General features: G+C 37.7%; 1 long non-coding RNA gene across 2 annotated transcripts; it reads right to left on the reverse strand.

Annotated features, from left to right (window-relative positions):
• Positions 1–1,781: 1,781 nt before the first annotated feature.
• On the reverse strand, positions 1,782–18,867 carry LOC113966297. 2 transcript variants are annotated; one of them, XR_003533771.1, is made up of 5 exons: positions 18,775–18,867; positions 10,629–10,686; positions 5,747–5,847; positions 5,251–5,406; positions 1,782–2,084 (listed from the first exon to the last, which is right to left on the reverse strand). It is a non-coding gene; the product is annotated as an uncharacterized LOC113966297 (long non-coding RNA). The 2 variants fall into 2 exon arrangements; XR_003533770.1 differs by lacking the exon at positions 1,782–2,084 and having other exon boundaries at positions 2,753–5,406.
• Between the last annotated feature and the right edge of the window lie 2,482 nt (positions 18,868–21,349).

Here is a 21,349-nt window from a genome sequence, read left to right on the forward strand (position 1 = left end):
TTAATATTTATGGTTCATTGTTAGTCTTTCCTACTATCTGGTTGCTAAGTGCTTGTATTTTCAGTGAATCTTTTTCATTGCTGTATGTGTGTGTACTGTTGTATGCAGTGTCCAGAGGCTCCCGTTACAGATGACAGGCTGGTTCAATCTACACCAGGACCTTCTAAGTGAGGTTGGACTAAGCAGACCAATTTTGAAAGATCCATGAAAGACAATGGCTAAAATCAGTTTGATGTCTACTTACAGCTACAAAAATCTAAAAAAATTCATAAAGGGGTCTGAATCTTCATTAGCAATCTTTTAGGGAGCCAGTTAAATCTGAAAAAAGTTTAATTGTTCTGCCTGGATTTCAGATCTTCCTACTTGGAAGCTGAACTTCTTTTAAACTTTCAGCACGCCTTCATTCTTAGAATATATTGCTGTAGTTATAGAGGTAATTCTTCAGAACAACCATTACACTAACATAGTGCAATTTAAGATATGAATATTCCTTTTCTTACTTTAGTTAATATGTGGTTGTAGAAACTGTATAGTTTTGTCACTACCAGACAAGTGGTTTACCCTCTAGAAGATCTCTCTCTGCTCTCAGAAATTGATTCTTTGAATTACTTTCTTCTTATGGGGTGAACCCTGGTAAAACTGAAACTTCAAACACTAGCAAGGAGAAATAGTATTTTATTAGGGACTTACATTGCGGTGACTTAGTAAAACAGAATCAAGTGTATTTTTTGCTGAAGTGCAGATGGTTGGCAACTTGATATTAAGAAAGGCTAAAGATGAATCATAAATATTAAACAGATCTTACAGCTACCCACAAACTACTATGAAGACAGTAACAGACTGGTAGGTAAGAGCTGGAAAAAACCTGTATAGGCACACAGGTCAACCTTCTGTCAGTACAAAGGCTGAAGAGGCAAAATTTTGAGGAAAGATAATCGTTTACCTATCCTTTTTGACAATAACAGAAGTATTACATTCATTTGTTAGGTCTCTGTCTAGACTAATTTTATGTCTCAGTGGAGTGACCTGGTTTTGAGACAAGTTCTGCTGAGGCTACCACCAATGGAGTTCTGTAAAATGTTAAGACAAAGGATATAATTGCTTGGAAGTGAGAAAATCTGAATCTTTCCAGGATTACTTTTTCCAAGGAAACAAAAGAAAGAGGTGTGCAGCACTATGTCCTTCCTAATAAGCTGCACAGTGTAGTCATATGAAGGCCACCACTTTGAGGTGGCACAACCATGCTTATTGTTCAGATTTGTTTACTTGATTTATAAGCAGGAACTTCTCAGCCTTGGAGATCCTTTGCTACTGGAATCCATAATACAAACATTGTTCCCAGGAAACAGTTTATCCCAAGGATGCTCAAAATATTTCTTTGTGATCTCTTTGACAAACATGCAATAGTTTCTGGTACATTTCCATATAAATACAGGAGCCAGGGGGCTGGTAACTAGAAAAAATATTATTATTTTCAAAATGTTCTGAGTCACAAATTAAATCTAGCCATTTTAATGACATTTTAATCCAGCAATCTCCCAGCTAATGTACTGGGAAATGGAGAACAGGAGTTGGAGCAAGAGAATGAGTCTTTCTTGGAAAGCAGAAATTCATAGAAGAGCTTAGACACCTCGACATGATCACTTTGTATTTTTCTATGGCAAGAAAGACTAATGAAAGCTTTTAGTTTAAATAAAAGGGGAAGTTGAAGTAGAACTTATAAAGGTAAAATCATCTGATCAAACCCAGTCATCTAGAAGTCAGGGATCAAGCCCAAACTGGTCAGCTTGATTGATAATAAGTAGAGACAAGTAGGCACTTCTAGAGGGGCTAACACAGCATACAAAAATTGAGTATAATGACTCAATGGAAGCTGTCAGGGACTGAAGAGGGAACTGGAACAATTATTGTACACAGGGATTCATTCACTAAGCTCGCCTGTTCTCCATTACCTTCTCTATCCTGTGATGGAGCTGCCAAATATACAGACTTTATGCAGACGTCCAAGCACTATGTGAGATGTATCAGAATCACTAGTTTTGGAGTTGCCAGAGGAAGCAGTTCTGTCACTGAACATTAGATTTCTAATTCAGCATAAATGTAGAGACATAAAATATGACTAAGGCTGCATCCAAATAGGATTTTGTAGTATATCAAAAGTACATGATATTGCAACTTCACTCTTGGGTGAATTATAATGCTCTTGATAGAGCTCAAGCTAGATCATCTGAATGTTCTTTCTATGCTTCAATTCTGGCTCAAAATTCAAGGCAGAATGGCTCTGTTCTTAGAGGTGCTAGAAACATTTTCCAGAATGAAACTTTGCTCATTTTGTAGTCTGGGAGGTCTATTTGGTGTGTCAGTGGAATGATAGACATAAAATACGTTAGGCTGCAATCTTTTAGAATTTTTAGCCATTGCCATAAATGTTAATGGTAAACACATCAACAGTTTGAACGGGGAATATGCACTGCTGGGTTTGTCCCTTTGACACATTAAGGAATACAGAGCAAGAAACTAAAAATGAAAGCCAGAATCATTTAGCAAAAGATTCATTCTTTTAAGATCAATAAGTAACTCCATTTTAAATGTCTTGCTTTCAATAGAATTCATTTTGCAATATACTATCTCAATAAATACTGTTGGTGATATGACTATGCAGCTTTTAGGGATTCTTACTCTTAACTGAAATAACTTGATTTTTGATTCATGTATTGAATATTTTTATTGATTCCATGAGTTACATTGAAAAATGCAGTAATGAAATATTTCAAAGGTGTAAGATGATTAATAAGGAGAGATATTAAATGCCTTGTCAGAATGATGACATAATATCATTTATTATCATGACCCCAAATAGTGGTGTCAAACACTACAAGCCACTAATCATTTAAAACAAAATTAAGAGAAGAGATAGAAGAGCAAAAGGAAAAGGATCTGAATCAGTTTGTAACATAAACATTTATCCTGAAAAGCTCTTGACAATTTTCTTGGAGGTTTCAGCAAAGAAGCTAGAATAAAATTTTGAAAAGTAGCTTTTTTCCTTTGAGTTTGCTTTCATTTGGTCTCGCTGTAAAGCAGGTGAGAACATATAGACCACTTCAATGAGACTGACTGCAGTTACAGATGGAAAAAAAGGGTGATAATTAGTGAGCTTGCTGCATTTCAAAGCGTGAGACAAGTAAATTGAATTCTGCCTTTTGATGGTGTCAGTAATATGCCAGTAACACAACTATTTCCATAATAACAAACAAAGAGATAATGAAAATATGAACAAAAAGAGAGGGTGTATATGTTGTAATTAAAATGTGTTATGTGAGTGTTGTGCAGAAAGAACACTTATGCATTATAAGTTCATGAGTAATATGACATCTTAAAGCACCAAAAACAAAAGTAAAAGAATCTAGCCTACATGGTAAGCACAAGTTTGTAGAAACATTTACAGATTTGTTAGATGAGAATAGCCAGTAAACAACTTTAACTGTACAGGAAGAATATGAGCTTTTAATAGAAGTGCTCAGGCAGAGATAATGGGAAAGTTTTTCATTCAGGAGAAAGTGTGTATTATTGTTATTGTTTTCCAAAAGTGACCACAGCAGGACTCTGTAAGACCATTCTGCGCATCAAAATCCCACTTTGAACCTACTCAGAGAATTCCGCACCCAGACTTGAATACTTGCCCACAACATAAGAAGGACATGAACTTGTTGGAGTGAGTCCATAGGAAGGCCACAAAGATGATCAGAGGACATGAGAATCTCTCCTGTGAATTTAAGCTGAGAGAATTGGGTTGATCAGCCTGGAAAAGAGAAGACTCCAGGAAGACCATATAGCACTTTCCAGTACCCAAAGGGGGCCTACAAGGAAGTTGGAGAGGGAGTTTTTACAAGGAAATTAGTGACAGGACAAGGGAGAATGGCTTTAAACTGAAAAAAGGGAGATTTAGATTGGATATTAGGATGATGGTTATGATAATGATTATTCTTTTTATTAATATAATCATTATTTATTGTGAGGGTGGTGAGGCACTGGAACAGGTTGTCCAGACAAGTGGTGGATGCCCCATCTCTGTCAGTGTCCAAGTTCAGGTTGGATGGTGCACTGAGCAACCTGGTCTAGTGGAATACGTTCCTGCCTGTGGCAGGGCATTGGAACTAGAGGATCTTTAAGGTCCCTTCCAACTCAAATCATTCTATGATTCCATGATAATTCATCCATGTCCCTGCTGGAATAAGTGACAAAGACATGCGCAGTAATGGACTGTGTCAGGATTGTGCAGGTAGCCTGTGACAGTCAGATTTTGTAGATCCCAGTCAAAAATTATCCTATTGTAAATGACCATGCTGAAGGTACAAAAATATCAAAGATATTGTGTGTTACTGTATTACAATGAGAAACCTTCTAACCTCACAAAGTATAAGAAGTGAGAGATTACATATCCTATTCCAGTAGGATTGACGCCGTTTTCTTTGGCCTCTCTCTTGGCTCACTGCTGTTTTAACATTTTCTTTCAGTCAGTTGGGCATTTACTTACAATGGGAAATGTGTAATATTCTTGGTAAATAGAAAGAAAAAAGTGTAAATTGGGGACATACTGGAGCAAGACATAAGATGGAAGGGGGTGCATGTTGTGTATCTTTGACTTAAAGCTGCATAATTGCAGAATTGCCAAAAACAAGTAGGGCTCAGTGGCTGGAAGGGCAGTGAGAAATCCAGTGGGAAAACAGTTATTTGTTTCTTATTACTCTGGTTATTTGCTAATTTAGTTAAATAGTACAAGACAAACCATATTTATATGGTACAAATTAGGAAAGATAAAATGGTAAAATGAAGATTAATTTTTTTTATTTTCAAGCCAAAGGCAGGTAGGTTAGCCATATTCCAGGTACTAGTTGAAATACAATTTTACAGAAAATGGCATATCCATAATAGGATAGATGCTTTTTGCCTAAACTCCAGAATATTTTATTCTAGAGCTAATGAGAACTGGAAATGCTTGATTTGGTAAATGGCATAGTATAACATTTTCAGAAAGGCATTTTTGATTTCATATATCATCTTGTGCTCAAGTTGGCAGTGATTTTGGAGGAAATCAAAGCAGCTTAAATAAAACATTTAGTCTCTAATCATTGTACAAAACCATCCAAACAAATGAAGAAACCAATTAAAAAAAAAACAAACCAACTGTAATTCTGTCATTTTCCAGGTCCTATTTTGCTTTGGTCCAAATGACAGAAAAATTTGCTCTACTAGAAGATCCTTAGCTTCTCCCAAATGAAATGAATATTCAGACTTCGTGAAATCTTTCAAGAATGTACAATTCCAACTGCAAAGCAAAAGTATGCATCCTGACCATATTTCCAGTCATTCTGGTATTGCAGTTCCTGATCACAACAGCTTTACTGCCTGAAAATATAGAGAGTGGTGTTTTTATGTCCTATAAATCATAAGCTTCATTCCTGTTCTGTACTGGATGTTGGCAGAAAGGTGACATTTTGCAACAAACATTTTCGTGTAGAAGCTTAGGGTTTCTTAAGTACCCAGAGGTCCCTGTTGAAGAGTTATTGACATTATTTTGGATTTTTTGTTTCTTTGTTTTCTATGAATACCTATTTTCTTAAAAGTCAAATGGTTCCTTTTGTTCTAGTTCCTTAGAGATTATAATTAAGTCTAGTCCATTGCAGCCCGTTAGATGGTGTTAAAAAGCAATTCGGTTTCCTTCCCCAGTCCATGCCAACATGCTTACCCAATTACTTCCACAGAGCTTTAAAGATGAGATTTTCAAAAGCATCAGCATTGGCAAAATGCTGTTTTAAGTAAGTCATGGTCATCCCATTGACTTCAAATCTACAAGAAGTAAAATAGCAAATGTCCAAGTATCTTTAAAAACTCAAAGCTGTCTAAATTATGAGAGAACATTGTAATACATTACAGCAGTACTACTAAGCTAATTAGTTACTGCTTTCAGTGGCTTCATATGTCCAGGGTTTATCAATGAAATTATTTATTTTTTTCCAACCTGGAGGGAAGATAAATTGTGATTTTGTCAGCAGGGGAAACTAAGTGAGTTCAGAAACACTTCTTCACTAGTAAAGACAGACAGGACAAAAATAAATTGACATGGTACCTGGATAGCAGTGAATATTAGAGCACTTTGGTGTTAAAGCAAAGGAAAAGCTAAAGGGAAGATAGTAATAGACTATTCTGGATAGCCCTTTGCTCTAACATTAACACCAGGGAGAAATAAAAGATTTTAGATGAAGATCACACACACACAGACAAAGGAATTACATCTTTCTTTTTTTTCCCATTGAATTTTTTTGGTGAATATTCTGTTGAAGGAGACAAACTCTTAGCTTTCTGGGGTTTGTTTATTTGAGTAATTATATAAATACAGTAAAAGACAATGCAGAAGAAGCAGGTTGTTAGGTCATTAGAGTGTGGACACAGAAATGAAGGATCCAGTACACTTAATAAGCAAGCTCTACAGAGAAAATCCAGCATTTTTTTTTAAGGTTTTATTTCTTTCTTCTTAAGCTTCTAATGTTTTGTTGCTATTGTTTCCTGTCTATAAGGCTGAGCAAGGGCCTCAGTGAGATCTGAAGTCTCTGTAGATTTTCCTGCTGGCTCCTGAACTCAGTACAATATTCCCAGGCTTATCCGGCTCTGCTTTAAAAACCATTTGTAATCTACACAAGAGCAGTAAAGAAGAAACATATATCGTATTATTGCTGGGATAATTGCTGCCTGGCTAATCTCAAGTTTCACTGCTTCTGGGCTTTTTTTCTTATTAGCAGTGAATGTTTATAATTTCAAGAGATTGTCTAAGTCCTTCTTGCCTCATCTAGCCCCTTTGCAGAAAGAACAGTTGCCCTTGACTTTAAAGCATGATATATTCCGCTTCATCTACAATATATCCAAATCCACTCTAAACAGTCTTTCCATTTCTTGGTGAGGTGCCAGTAATTCTGAACAGTCAGATCCTGCCAACTATTACTATTGTCAGTAGCCAACTTTCAGCAGAACAGACATGGTGTAAAGCTTTGAAGTAGTTGATCAACTATGCTCAAGTGACTGCTGCTCCCTATATGGATGTAGGTTGGATTTACTGTACCCACTTTTCATTTCAGTACAAAGTCAAAGAAAGAGATCTGAGAAATGTGTACGTTCATCTGCAAAAGCTGAAAACAAGGTCTACCTTCTGTTGCTTACATATGTGGCCAACCTCTTCCAGCACACCAGGAGCTCATGTTTCCTCTTTCCTGAGGAGAGCAGACACTGTGTTGCTTATTTCCCCACCTTTTAATCATAGAATCATAGAATCAGCAGGGTTGGAAAGGACGTCCGAGATCATCAAGTCCAACCCTTGATCCACTAACACCATGGTTACTAGACCATGGCACCCTTTCTGCTAAATCTACATCCTCTCTTTCGGATGAGTCCCTTACCACTAGTTTGGAAGCTTCTGTTTCTTACTTTCTAGATCAATTAACATTTAAATATTTTAGAACTGCCAAAGCTCCAGATGGAGGGGTGCCTGTTGCAAGCAACACCATAGCTGCTGGTTGATACAAGATCCCCAAAGACAGGACACCACAGGACTTATTTCAGGACAAGCTTCCATGTTAGAAAGTGGTGTGTCCCCCCACACTGCTACCTTGTATCTGTCATCCACCTGTGCAGGTATCAGAGGTATCTCTCAGACATCAGCAATGGCACAAGACACCTATATCTAGGCACCTGAAGCACTTCCTTAAATATTCAGTACATAAAGCAATTTTCTGCTGGGTGTAACTGCCAGTCATGGGATGTGAATGTTAAAATCTCATGGGGAATAGGAACCAAATATAGTGATTCAACTTCCCATATGATTGCTCTAATCACAGTACTATAAGAACAAATCTCCTCTCCCCTCCCTTCCTCTTCCCTTTCCCTCTTTCTTCTCCTCTTTGCTTCTACTAGGGTTCAAACATTAGAGTGTTCACCCAGAATTGTCACATTCTTTTTTTATAATGAAAAAGTGAGAAAGGAGTGTAATCAAATCCATTGTCATTCAGACATAATTGATATTTTTGGCTTGGCAGCTGTCCTCATTAGCTGCAAGCATGCCTGTATTACAAGATGCTGCACTAATAATCCTAACAGATTTCTCATTTCCTTAATTGCATCTAAATGTTCCCTACTGCACTAATAACTCAATAGTGGGGAGCTTAGATATAGTTCAGGAAGTGTGATAAATATTTACAAATTTTCATGTCTCAGACTGTCCTTCCATCTATATGGAGAAGTGCAGAAAAGTATCTTTTCTACTGGAAACTTTGGAGAAGGATTGTCTTTAAAATCACAATTTTTGTGTTTAGGTGCCTTGCTGTTTTGAAAACAGACAGTAAAAAGAAAAGGAAATGCATTCCTGAGAGGAAGCATGTCTGTGAGTACACTGACTTCTAATCTTTCTCCTTTCTCCTTTTTTCTCTTATACATAAAAAATTCTGAATTTTAATGGCACTAACCAGGTTCTCTATTTTTCTTTTACCTCCTCTGAGGACTAAAGGCTTGTCTATTTTTGCCAGCCTCCTCTAGTGGCAGTATTAATTCAGAGTCCTTTGACAGGATATTCTAAAGATGTGGATGTCAGGGAAAGCTGAAGCATCACCGTACATTTATGCAAAAATATCTATTGTAATATAAATCCCTATGCCACAGCAATTTTAGCCTCTCATTTAGTCACTTATACAAGATGTACTATAATCATGGTGAAGGCATAACTTATTGTTGCATTGATAGATTCCATACAATCAGTGCATTGTAAAATATGATGAAAATCGAGTTTTATTCTGTCAATTCAGCATTATATGAGAATAGAGACTCTGCTCCCTTAAATCCTCCACAGTTCTCAATCCTTTCTTTTTCTACTGGTTGAACCTGCTTTTCCCAGATATTTTGAGATGCAACCAAGTAACACTGACAGTCCTTTTCAGGAGATGTTCTCCATCTGACTAACAGAGCATCAGCTGGCTCCCTAACCCTTGCTGAGGAATTTCACCAACAGATCTAAGTGAGTAAGTCACACAAAAACTCCAGCCCATCATAAAACTATTCATTTTTCCCTTCTGAACAGGGACTACAGGCCACAGATGCCAAGCTGGGGAAGGTCTTCTCTGAGAAGCTCCACATCCCTCTTTGGCAAGATCCTTATGCTTCTGTCCTGGCACCACAGCAGCCACTGCTGGCTCACACCCAGCTGCCAACCCCCTGCCAATTGGTCTCACTCAGCCTTCCACCTGAGACTTCCCATCCATTTTCTTTGTATCTCTAAGATACAAGGCCAAGACATTTCCTGTAACCTCTCACCCTGAAACAAGCTTTTTGTGCTAATAAAAAATGATGCATTTTCATAAAATTCCTCACCTTATTTCAGGGAAAGAATTTGGTTTTGTAGGAAGGACATTTTGTGATGTTAAGTAACTCTTGCATACTGACAAGTTTTTGGAAAGGTTTCAGGACAGTAGTACAAAGCCCTTTCAGTGAACATGCAGATGTGATATGACAAACAGAATGTCCTGAAAACAGGGACATCTATTTGGAGGTGTCACCTTTGCAAAACAAACCAGACTTTCCCATAAAATTTAATAGAGTTTTAAACTAGTTTGTAAGGAGAAAGGGACAAAACCAGGCTTTCCAGTGAAAGGCAGTGCGATGGTGCACCAAAACTCGAGGAAGTGACTGCTAGTGGGATCCCTCAATCTGCTCCATGAGGTGTTGGCTGCAGTGAATCACATCTGAAATGTTTCTATACCAATGCATGCATTGACTGGAGTGCCTTGACTGGAGTGCCATGTTGGATGGTTAGAGGCTCTTCAGGAGGAATAGGCAGGGCAGGTGAGGCACGGGGGTGGCTTTTTATGTAACAGAAGGGCTGGAGCTTAAGAGTTGGCAATGTCACAGTTGAGAGCCTCTGGGCAGGTGTCATCATGGGAGTCTACTACAGACTGCCTAGCTAGGACGATGACACCGATGACTTATTCTAAGGAACTAAGAGATATCTCTTAATCATCTGCTCTTGTCCTCATGGGTGACTACAACTAGCTGGAAATTAACTGGGTGCATCACACAGCTGGCACAAACAGGTCCAGAAAATTCCTAAAACACCTGGATGACAACTTCATGGTTCAAACACTACGAGAGCCAACAAGGAAAGAAGCCCTCCTTGATTTGTTGCTTGTTAACAGAGAGGGTCTCGCAAGTGAAATAGAGATCGGTGGCCTTTTTGGCCACAGTGACCACAAAGCAATCAAGTTTAAAATCTGTTGATGGGAGGAAAAGTGCCAGCAAAATTTCAACCCTGGACATGAGGAGAGTAGACTTCAGGTTGCACAGGGAACTAGTGGGTAAAGTCCGCTTGGAAAATGCTTTTCAAGGTGCTGGGGTCCATTAATGGTGGTCACTTTTTAAGTATTGCTTTCTAAGGGGCCATGAACAGGCAATCCCTAAATGCTAGAAGTGAAGCAGACAAGGCAGAAGGCCAACCTGACTGAGCAGGAATCTTGGAGATAAGGCAAAACCAGAAGATGTATGCCCAGTGGAAGCATGGTCAGGTGATGTGAGAGGAGTACCGAGATGCTACTCACCACCGTAGGAAGAAAATTCATGTGGCCAAAGCTCATTTGGAGTTGAAGCTGGCAAGAACTGTGGGGGATAATAAAAAGAGGGGGTATAAATGAATTAATGGTAAAAGGCAGTGCCGAAATTACAGGATAAGGGTGGTCACCTCACAAACAGGGACAGAGACAAGGCAGAGATATTTAATGCTTTCTTTGCCTCTGTCTTCAGCGCTGATGACAGTTGAAAGGGGTCCCATGCCCTGAGTGAGAATGATAAACTCCCAGTTAACCCTGAAGTTGTGAGGATCTGCTGCTCCAGCAAGATCCCTACAAATTTATGGGGCCTCGTGGGATTCAGTGCTTAAAAAGCTGGCTGATATCATCAGGATGCATCCTCCACTGATTTTTAAACTATCTTGGCAATCTGGAGAGGTCCCAGTTGACTGGAAACTGGTGAACATTGTCCCAGTTTTAAAGAAGGGCAAGAAGGATGCCCCTGGAAACTACGAGCCTGTCAGTCTCACTTCAGTGCCTAAGTTATGGAGAAGATTATTCTTGGTGGGTGTTGAAAAAAACCCTGAAGGGTAATGCAGGCATTGGTCACCCTAATTCATAATGTTAGATGCTAGCACACTGCAAAGGCCATGTACATCTCTATCTTATCACAAAAACAGTAAATGTATCTTTATAGTATTTTTTAAAATTCCTACAACTATTTTTTTTTGGTTTTTTTTTGTTTTGTTATAGATGCTAAGCCTGAAAAAGACATGATTCAGAACAACATGGAGGTAATCTGTTTTTACAAGGAACTCTGTCTTCATGAAAACACATTTCTTTTAAAACAAGACCCATGACAGATGCCAGGTGGAATGATTAAAGCAATGAGTGGATTTTCCAAGTCTCCTCCTTAGCTCTCTTAAAGAATTGATGGACACTACAGCATTCCTTCACAGACTCTACCCTGCTTTTCCATCAATACTTTCACTGCATTTAATTACATAATCCATTGTCTGCTGTCCAAAATAAAAACTTTAGCCAAAATTCAATTCATATCATAATATCATACCTTCCATATTAAACACATAGAAAAAACTTTCTGAAGCTTTTCCTACACCCCTTATACTCAGAGAAGCAATTCACATGATACTTTTTATGACATTATTACTACAAAGTTAGGATAAAAAATAGGTTTAACATTTAACAGTAATGATGAAGTTTGAGGTCATTCTGATCAATCATGGAAGCAAGTTCTAAAATCATGGCCCATTTGCTGGTTTTCTGTACATAAACTTCACTTTTGACATTGACAGTTGTATTGTTATAGCCGTGGGATATCACAACAACATAGCAAGTGACTTTGTAATTTAGGTCAACCTCATGGAAGGATTTAAAGATTGATTAAGGACAGTTAGAACATTGTCTAGGGGTGCATTTTCTTTTTTTTTTCCTTTTTAATACTACAAGATGAAACATTGCGACATCAATCATCCAGAAAAATCACACATAGGGGTGTAATTTAAACTGACTAACAAATCCTTCAAAAGTCATGAATTCTTCTATCACACTAGTGGTACGTAATGATTCAAATGAGTGCTGCACCAAAAACATTAAAGGCATAAATGACAACTATCGTGCTAAGTCAAAAGAAGTCATCTCATAGGGCTTTATAGTATCACCAAGACATGTCAGCAGTATATGCTCTATATGCAGTATATGCCTGGTCTTACTCATTGTGGTGGATTGACCCTGGCTGGGCACCAGGTGCCCACTAAGCTGCTCTATCACTTCCTCTTCTCAGCTGGAGAGGGGAGAGAAAATAAGATGGAAAACAATCCTTAGGTTGAGATAAGGCAGTTTACTACAGCAAAAGAGAAATGTTGCACATGCAAGAAAAAGAGGAAAAAAAAATAAATTTTATTTTCTACTTCCTATCAATCAGCAAGTGATGCCTGGGTACTTCCCAGGAAGCAGGGCTTCAGCACATGTAGTGGTTGATTGAGAAGACAAACATTGTAAATAACGAATGCTCCCCACTTCTCTTTTCTTAATTTTTATATTTGAGCAGATATCATATGATACGGAAAATCCCTTCAGTCAATTGGGATCAGCTGTTCCAGCTGTGTCCCCTCACAAGATTTTGCTCATCCCCAGCCTACTGTGCAGGGAAGGGAGGTTGGGGAGTAATGTTGGAGAGGCAGTGCTGATGCTGTGTCAGTGCTGCCCAGCAGTAGCCAAAACACTGGTGTGTTATCAACACCTTTCTATCTACCAATACGAAGCACAGCACTATGAGGGCTGCTATGAGGAAAATTAACTCCATCTCAGCTAGACCAGATATACTAATTTTGAAATCATCTACACATGGAATTTCATAGATTCTGAACAATATTTGTAGTTGGAAATGAAATCTAATATGTCTGTGTGGTTCAGGTCACATCATTAGGAAAAGATATCTTGTCAGCTGCAGACTTTGTTTTCAAGGCAAAGACAACACTATGTTCTAGACCCATTTATGAGGAAAAAAAAGTCCAGTTCCAAAACAAACACGTCTGCAGAAACAATTAGAGCCAATGACTTGTAATATATGCCAGGAAAAGGAAAAAGAAATTCAAGCTTGTTTTAAATCAAAAGAGTACGCTTAAAATCTTCAGCTCCACCTGACACAATTTTGTCTGTAGTATTTAAGTCTTTAGTAACTTGATGATACTGTTGAATCATTCAAACAAACGTTCCCTTCAGGCTATTCTTTCCTGAAAAAAAAAGCTTTAATGGTTTGGCTTTTATCAGGATCTAATGAAATTACAGAAAGAGACACCATATGTCCAAGAATCTTGAGTGATTGTTGGGAAAAAATGGCATTTCTTCAAGTAGAGTGATAGGTTGTAGGAGCTCAAATACACGGTTAAGCATTTAAAGTTTAGTTGGCTGAAAGAGAGAACGACATTATTGGAGAAAAAAATCTTTCCCATCACTTTTAATTAACTCAGAACACTTCATTGAATAGTGTGACCTAGTTACATGACTTGAAATTGATAGGAACATAGATGTTTTAAAGTCTGGCTGAGTTTTTGTGATTCAGGTCCACTAATTTATAATAAAAATGACAGTATTTCACTTTTATTTATGGGCATTTTAAAAATAGCAATTCAAATTCTGGTGCTCTGTTGCCATGCCTCTAATATAAATAAGGCAGACCCAGAACAAGTTGCTGAGAAATTTCTGTTATGCATGTCCCTGAGATACAACCTTTACATGGCACAGGGTCAATACTAGTGACTTGTGGAAACAAACCCCAAAACTCACAAAGAGTATTGAAGTAGGTATGTTTATTTATAGCACCAGGTGCATGGGGAATAATTTTGCCAAACATGCACACCTATTGCCTTTTTTCAGCTTCTTTTATGTGATACGTTACATATGCATTAGTTTTGTTACATATACATTAGTATTATTACATATGCATTAGCTGTGTCAGCAAATTCCTGAAAATTAGGAGGAGAAATCATTAACATACACCACTCCTACAACTCTGCCTCGGAATGTCCCTTGGGGGTCTTCATTTGGGGGTCTTTTGGATGAAGTAAGAGTCTTCCTCGGCTCTGAACTATTCACCTTTGCAAAGAATGATGAGCTGGCACTGGCCACTCACCTCGAAACGGGTTTCATCTTGTCTCTTTCTCTTGGAGACCCCCTTTATCAATCTTCAAGGTCTCCCTCAAAACTCCTTATCCCAACTCCAAGGTTTTTGCTTCTGCTAGAATCCTCGTTATAAAGTTCACCATACCCTGTATGTAAGTTAGCATAAGCTAGCAAGACCCTATTCTAATTTAACAGTATCTAAAAATTAGCTCTAGTAAGCAGCTAAGGCTACAATCTTTTATCACCACTTTATATTTTGATCACCCCTTATCACTAACAACCCTAAATTGTTGTTGCAGAGTCCCAGTAGAGGTGATCAGCGGGAGCATGTGAGACTGTCAAAGTGTGAAGCTCTCTGAGACACCCTGGACTACCAAGGGTCTAGGCATCTGGGACTCTCCCTGCACTTCACCTTATTTTTAACGCAAGACAATACCATAGTTCTACACCCTGAAAGACTCAATCATGTACTAATAATTCTCCAGAATATTCTTCCAGAAAGTTGAAGTTCACAAAATTTCAAAATCCAGAAGTGGTAGTTTTTTAGGCTAATCATAAAATCAATAAAATGGTTTGGGTTGGAAGGACCCTAGAGATCCAGTCCCCCTGCCATGGGCAGGGACACCTACCCCTAGACCAGGTTGCTTGGAGCCCTATCCAGCCTGTCCTGGAACTCTTCCAGGGATAAGGCATCCACAACTTCTCTGGTCAACCTGTTCCAGTGTCCCACCACCTTCACAGTAAAGAATTTCTTCCTAATAAACCAACTCCCAGTTTAAAGAAGAAAATGACCCATTCTCCTATCATGACATCATTTTATAAAAAGTCCCTCTCCAGCCTTCTTGTAGTCCCCTTCAGATAGAGGAAGGTGCTATAAGGTCTCCCTGGAGCCTTCTCTTCTCCAGGCTGAACAATGACCTTGAATGACCTCTATTTCCATGAGTCTTCTGTCATTTTCTGAACCCATATAAGGATTACAGTTGGAATTTGGAAATAAAACAGATGTCAATTCTGTTCTGGAGATACAGCCTTGAGAACAGTTTGCAAATGGCTCCAAGCTACTCTCTAACATGAACCAAGAGCCACTAAATTCTCCCAAATGTGAAACCATGGCCAGAACAGGAACACATAAGAAACTCAGAATGCTTATTTTCTGACCTGGACTGCAACTCCCTGAGCAGGCTGAATAGGTTTTTGAGCAATATGACCCAAAACACAGAATATGCAGAAATTTGATCAGACATAATCCTTATGCTAACATTTTTGGTAGTGGTATCAATAGTGAAACGCAAAATACATCAAAAGACTGTAATGTTTTGCCATTTTGAGTAGAGAAACACTCAGGAGGCTGAATAATACTGACAATGACCTGGGATTCTGTGTGGATAAAGAAAAATTATGTTTTTCCCACCTGTACCACATGGTGATATGGATGAAAAATTTTCTTGCGTAAGTCCCTATAGAAGAAAAACATGGCCAGAGAAGCCCACTTTCAAAAATATCTTCACAGGTAACACCTTTTCTGTAATTCAATTAAAGCAAGGTCCTTGCTGTACAGTGTGGTATGTGCTCCTGATTGTTATTCAGTATATTCAGCAATAATCCACTCTTTTTACTGAAGCTTGATTTACATGGAAAGCTAATGTTTTGCTTTTACTAAAGGACTAATTCCTTAGTGACATAGTGCCTCATGTGTGCTCATCAGCAAAACAAAAGAGGAGGATTTTGCTGTTGTCTTTCCCTTCCTTATAAAACACAGAAAGAGTGGAATTCAGCCAACCAAATGCGATGTCTACAACGAAGGTGTCCACATCTGAACTCACTCCCTTTTGTAATTGCTGGAGAAAAATAAGCACTTTCTGTTTATCATTCATCTCATCCTAAAGCCTAAAGCAGATGAGGTGCCCCCTAAATGTGTTTGAGTTTTTTTTCTCTCCACTTATCAGTCTAGCCTGATAAGATATCTATGATGTAGAAATCTGTTATACAAATTGATTCCCACCTAAGACTTATAAAGACGTGAATAATAGTGAAAAGTACACCCAGACCACTTGTTTTCAGTCTCATTTAAATTTATAAATTTACAGTTTATTGAAGAAGCCAGAAGAAAGCAGGAATTTAAGGTCTGTCCACAGGAAACTGGTATCTTCCTTTCACCACAGAGTTTCTAATTTCTGCACTGGATTTTGCAGAGTAATTGGTGATATCACAGTACCCTACTTCTTGTTTATCATTGGTCGTTTTGAATGTCTGATAGCTAAAACACACTGAGATATCAGTTGTCTCATCCCTCTGTTACATTATTGATCAAACCGGGTAGTAAATATTTGTCTCTCACTCTGCCAATATTACAACAATTCCACCATTGTGCACTTTACTGTAGTAGTACAAACCCAAACAAATATCAGATGACAGTAGTGGACAACATCAGGATAGTGGGATTCTGCATTATATTGAAATTTGTGGTAATGCTGGACACAGTGACAAGCCTGAATAAAGCAAGTGATGATCCATGACTAAACAAATTTCTGTTGTAAATTCCATTAATTCAGTTAAGATTAAGATTATAGTATAGAAAAATATGCAGCAATTTTCTTAGTATTTTGCAAGAACATTCATCACTATGTTACCTATTAGTATACAATTTCTTTTAATCACAGATTTCCTGGGCTAACTTGGGAAATCTTAATTTGTTCATTGAGCACCAACTACCATTTCCCCACCAATAGATTTTTAAGCCAAATAATATTCTAAGATGTCTTACATTTGCATGTATGAAGGAGTAATGCCTGGTTACTCTTTTCAAGATCAAGGACTTGAGTGGAAGATTGAAATTTATCAAAAAAAATTGCTAATATTTTAGAAACAAGACTGAACTCATTTATGCTAATAATATTAGTTTAGTAAGAAAGCATACTAGCAAATTCCAATGCAGTAGTCAAAACTGTAAGGACTAGTCTGATAAGTGGAGTATAATTAAACTAAATATTTAATTCTCTATCAGATGACTTTCTGTTTTACTAGTATAATCTTTAAATAATAATTTTTCTTTCAGCTTAACTTCCCAACTTAGACAAAGAGTACTTTATGACTTTAAAAATGTCCCCAAATGTTTATAGGTAGCATACTGAATATTTTTTAAATATGTTTTCTAACATTTTTAAGACTTCCTCTACTGACAAGTAAATTCTCTTTCTTTCTTCAGTGTGATCATTTCAAGGACTCCAAACCTAGTAACTACATTCAGTCACAAAAATACTAGATTCTTTCTTCATGTACATTTTTTTCTCTAGTTAATATACTGACTTTTTGAGCACATATTAAATCTGAGACCTCAGATGGATAAGATTCAGTGCTAAATATAAAAATTCTTGTTCATCTCTGCACATATATTTATATTTTTATATTTTTTTCAATTATCCTTGCTAACTTTAAAATGTTTGAAGTCTGATATTTTATACCCATATGTTGGGAAATGGGTAATTGAACTTCTCTTACTGTAATTCAACTTGCGTTTTAAAGAAAGATTTTCAACTATATTGACGTAAAATATTTTTAGAGTGCTTTCATAAAATACTATTTGTTCTGTAAAATATTTTGTATGAATCTGATGTGCTTTCTTCCTCTTTTTCCTCTTCCCTTGTTGCTTTCTGCTCTCCATTGCCTTTCTTTTGTTGTTTATTGCCTCAGTTTATCTTCATCTACATCAGAACACAGCTCTGTTGAAAATTTGGCCTGTTATCGGTACTGGTGTCTTTTGAAAGTATGCCCTAAGGCACAACTGGGCTGTTGCTAATTAGTCCTGCATATAATTACATATATAATTAAATTTAAAAAACATAAAAGGGTCTATTTAATAAATATATTAACTGAAATTTGTAGTCAAAACAAAGCTTGACTTAACAGAATTAACTACAAATATCTAAATAATTGGTGTTTAACTTCTCTACCACAGTGTCAGAGAAACTGATGTTGGTCAAAGCTCGTGGTTCTCATGAAGGTTTAGTAACTTCTTTAAGCCTCAGACATGAAGCATCCAGAACCTATTCTGCAGAATGCTTCAGCTGTTCAGGTAATACCAGACAATCATAAAGTCTAATAAACCTCACATGGAACAGGTTGTTATGCCCCAGTCCACTTGGTGGGTTTAGGGGAAGGTTGTTTGATTCACTCTGGGTGGTATGTGGGAGAAACAACAAAATTCTCGGGAGGTTCAATGATAAACTTTTACTTGCAAACTTTAGAACATTTAGGTAGAATGAAGTACTTGAAAAATTTTAAAACAACATTCAGGCTAAATAAGGCACTTTATAAACTTTAACTTAGAAAGCTTTAACCCATCCAGACAAAGTAAGGCACTTCACAAACTTTAACTTAGCAAACGTGAACTTAGCCGATTTTAACTTATCCCAACAAAGGACTTGCTAAGGCATTGACTGAAATTTTTTTAGTCTGGCTTAGTATATATTTTGAGAGGAAGAATTTATAAGAAAGAGAGAGAGAGAGAAAAAGGAGAAGAGTAGAAAGATATTACCTTCAGTGTATCTGGCGATGAGAGTTGATTGTTGCAATTTAGATGTCCTTTGCAGTCTTGATCTGTTGGGGGTGAGGAAGTCCATGAAGCACAAATTTCAATGGGTTAATATACACTCGGGCTTGGTGGGAATGCCCAGGTACCTCCCCTTGGGGGGGACTTTTGCACTTTCTATTGTAACACTGTGGATTGTGCGCAGTCCTCTGGTGGGAAGCAGGCCTACATGTGAATGTCCCAGTATTTTTACCTAGGGAGGAGTTTTACAACTGAGCCAGTTATACCCCATGAATAATGTGAATGTCCTGATACTGTACCTGTGGGGGAGTTTTACACCCAGTAAGGGAGGACACTGGTGTGATAAAAAGCATTATCCCACCTCGCAGGATCTGCTTCTTATTGGCCTCTTCCGTTATCTGGCTCAAAACACAGCTTCTTGCTAAAGGAAAGTTGATTTGTCGTGGTCATCCTCTGCATCCCGCCCTCTGCAGCTGGGCTGTTGCCTTGCACATCATCAGCAAAGCACTCACTGCTTTTGCAAATGGCTGACTATTTAAACCATTAACCACTAACATTCAGGCACAGATTATATTTACATAAGGAAAGTCTGTCTAAATCAGTATTTTCAGTTAGTGGGAAACAAAGGGACATTTTAATTCCCTGGAAAGTTTCCTTTAAAAAAATCATGTACTATCAAAACCAGATTTAGTGCTAAATATTGTGAGACTGTCTGACATCCTTGGAATAATAAACCCCTCACTTCCTCTCTACCTCATAGATACTTCCTTTTGACTGACTGCCATTTTGGACACTAACAAAAGGTATTAACTCAGCAGTCTGCTCATCACAGATTGTTTGCAGAGTAAATTATACCCTTATTTTATGCAGAACTAAATAAGGAAAAAGATTATGCATAGCAGGGTTTTGGGTTTAAAGAAGATTATACTCCACATTCTCAATTCTAAGGAAAAATACCAGCATAGGTATCACAATATTGCATCTTTTTCTGTAACTTTTAGTGATTCTCCTTTTTAAAACCTTTATCAGCCATGGCTCTCAGACACTTTTTTTATTTCACTAGATTCATTATAGCTCTATACATCAGTAGTGCTTTTATCTTCTATTGGTGTACTATTTCTATAATACACATAAAATTCCAAGCAGAAATATAAAACACCTATTGGCGGTTTAACAATACTCAAGGTGCACATTTATGAATAGACATTTTTACTAACAATCTAGGATTCAATTGTAGCCTGCTCACAAACCCTCAAGATGAAAAAGCACAGAATTGCAGCTGTTGCCAGAGCAGAACAGGAATGAAATCACCAGTAGTTTGGATTCCTGATCCAGATGTTAGCTTCTCTTTTGTCTTAGAAGAGACAAATATGGAACTAAACACTTTTCTAGTAACATTCTTCCTTCAGTCTTGCTTGTTGACACACTGAAAGCTCAGATTCACAGAATCACAGAATCACAGAATGGGTCAGGTTAGAAGGGACCACAGTGGATCATCTGGTTCAACCTCCCTGCTCAAAGGAGAGTCATCCCAGAGCACATTGCACAGGAATGTGTCCAAACTGTTCTCAAATAGTTCCATTGAGGCAGACTCCACAACCTCTCTGGGCAATCTGTTCCAGTGCACAGTAAAGAAGTTCTTCCTCGTATTCAGGTAGAATTTCCCATTCATCAGTTTCTGCCTGTTGCCTCTTGTCCCATTGCCTGGCACCACCAAGGGAGCCTGGCTCCATCCTCCTGACACCCTCCCTTCAGATACTTGTAGACATTGATGAGGTCCCCTCTCAGTCATCTCTTCTCAAGGCTGAACAGGTGTCAGCCTTTCCTTGTAAGATAAATGCTCCAGTCCCTTAATCACTTTTGTTGACTTAAAAATTTAAACCAGAGCCATGGGTCATGATGAATCCTTGGAAGAGAGTCACAGAAAGAAAGAGAGTGATTTCCAAGATTGGTTTCCTATATCTTGTGATCCAACAGGTGGCAGTTCCTCCTTCACTTTGTAAATTGGGAGCTCTGAAGGAAAAAGTATTGTTAATACAGCCAAATGCCAATGCAGCCTATCTTCAGAAAAAAAAATGCATTCTGCACCAATGAGTCTGTATGGATTTTAAAAGTCTTCATGGACAAATAACTCTACACAATTGCCCAGTGTACTTTTTTAACAAAATCAGGCTAATGTAAAAAAATAAGCAAGTGAAAGGAAGTGACTTGACTTAGACACAAATTTGAGAGAATACTGTGTACTGTTCTGGTATTCTTTAAAGGGTATTTTGCACAAGTTGCAGCATGACAGATTTTTTACTGTACTGAGTTGAGCTATTCAGTAACAGGTGATAAAAAGTTATTATTTGTTTGTTTTCGAAGTTAGAAAGTGGATAGGACAATTGTTTTATATAATCAAACCCTCTGTTGTTAGGGTGTCTCTTGTACAGAAATCTGGATAGTAAACTCTGCTCATTTATTAAATGTTAATATTAATATTGCACCCAGTATAGTGTTGACTGTGCCATCAAAACCTGATAAAAAGGGAGGGGGGAAAGAAGAAAGTATGGCTAGTAGT

This window comes from Neopelma chrysocephalum, unplaced genomic scaffold (assembly GCF_003984885.1).
Source record: "Neopelma chrysocephalum unplaced genomic scaffold, ASM398488v2 Primary Assembly neopelma1_59, whole genome shotgun sequence".
In the NCBI taxonomy this organism is placed as follows: Eukaryota; Metazoa; Chordata; class Aves; order Passeriformes; family Pipridae; genus Neopelma; species Neopelma chrysocephalum.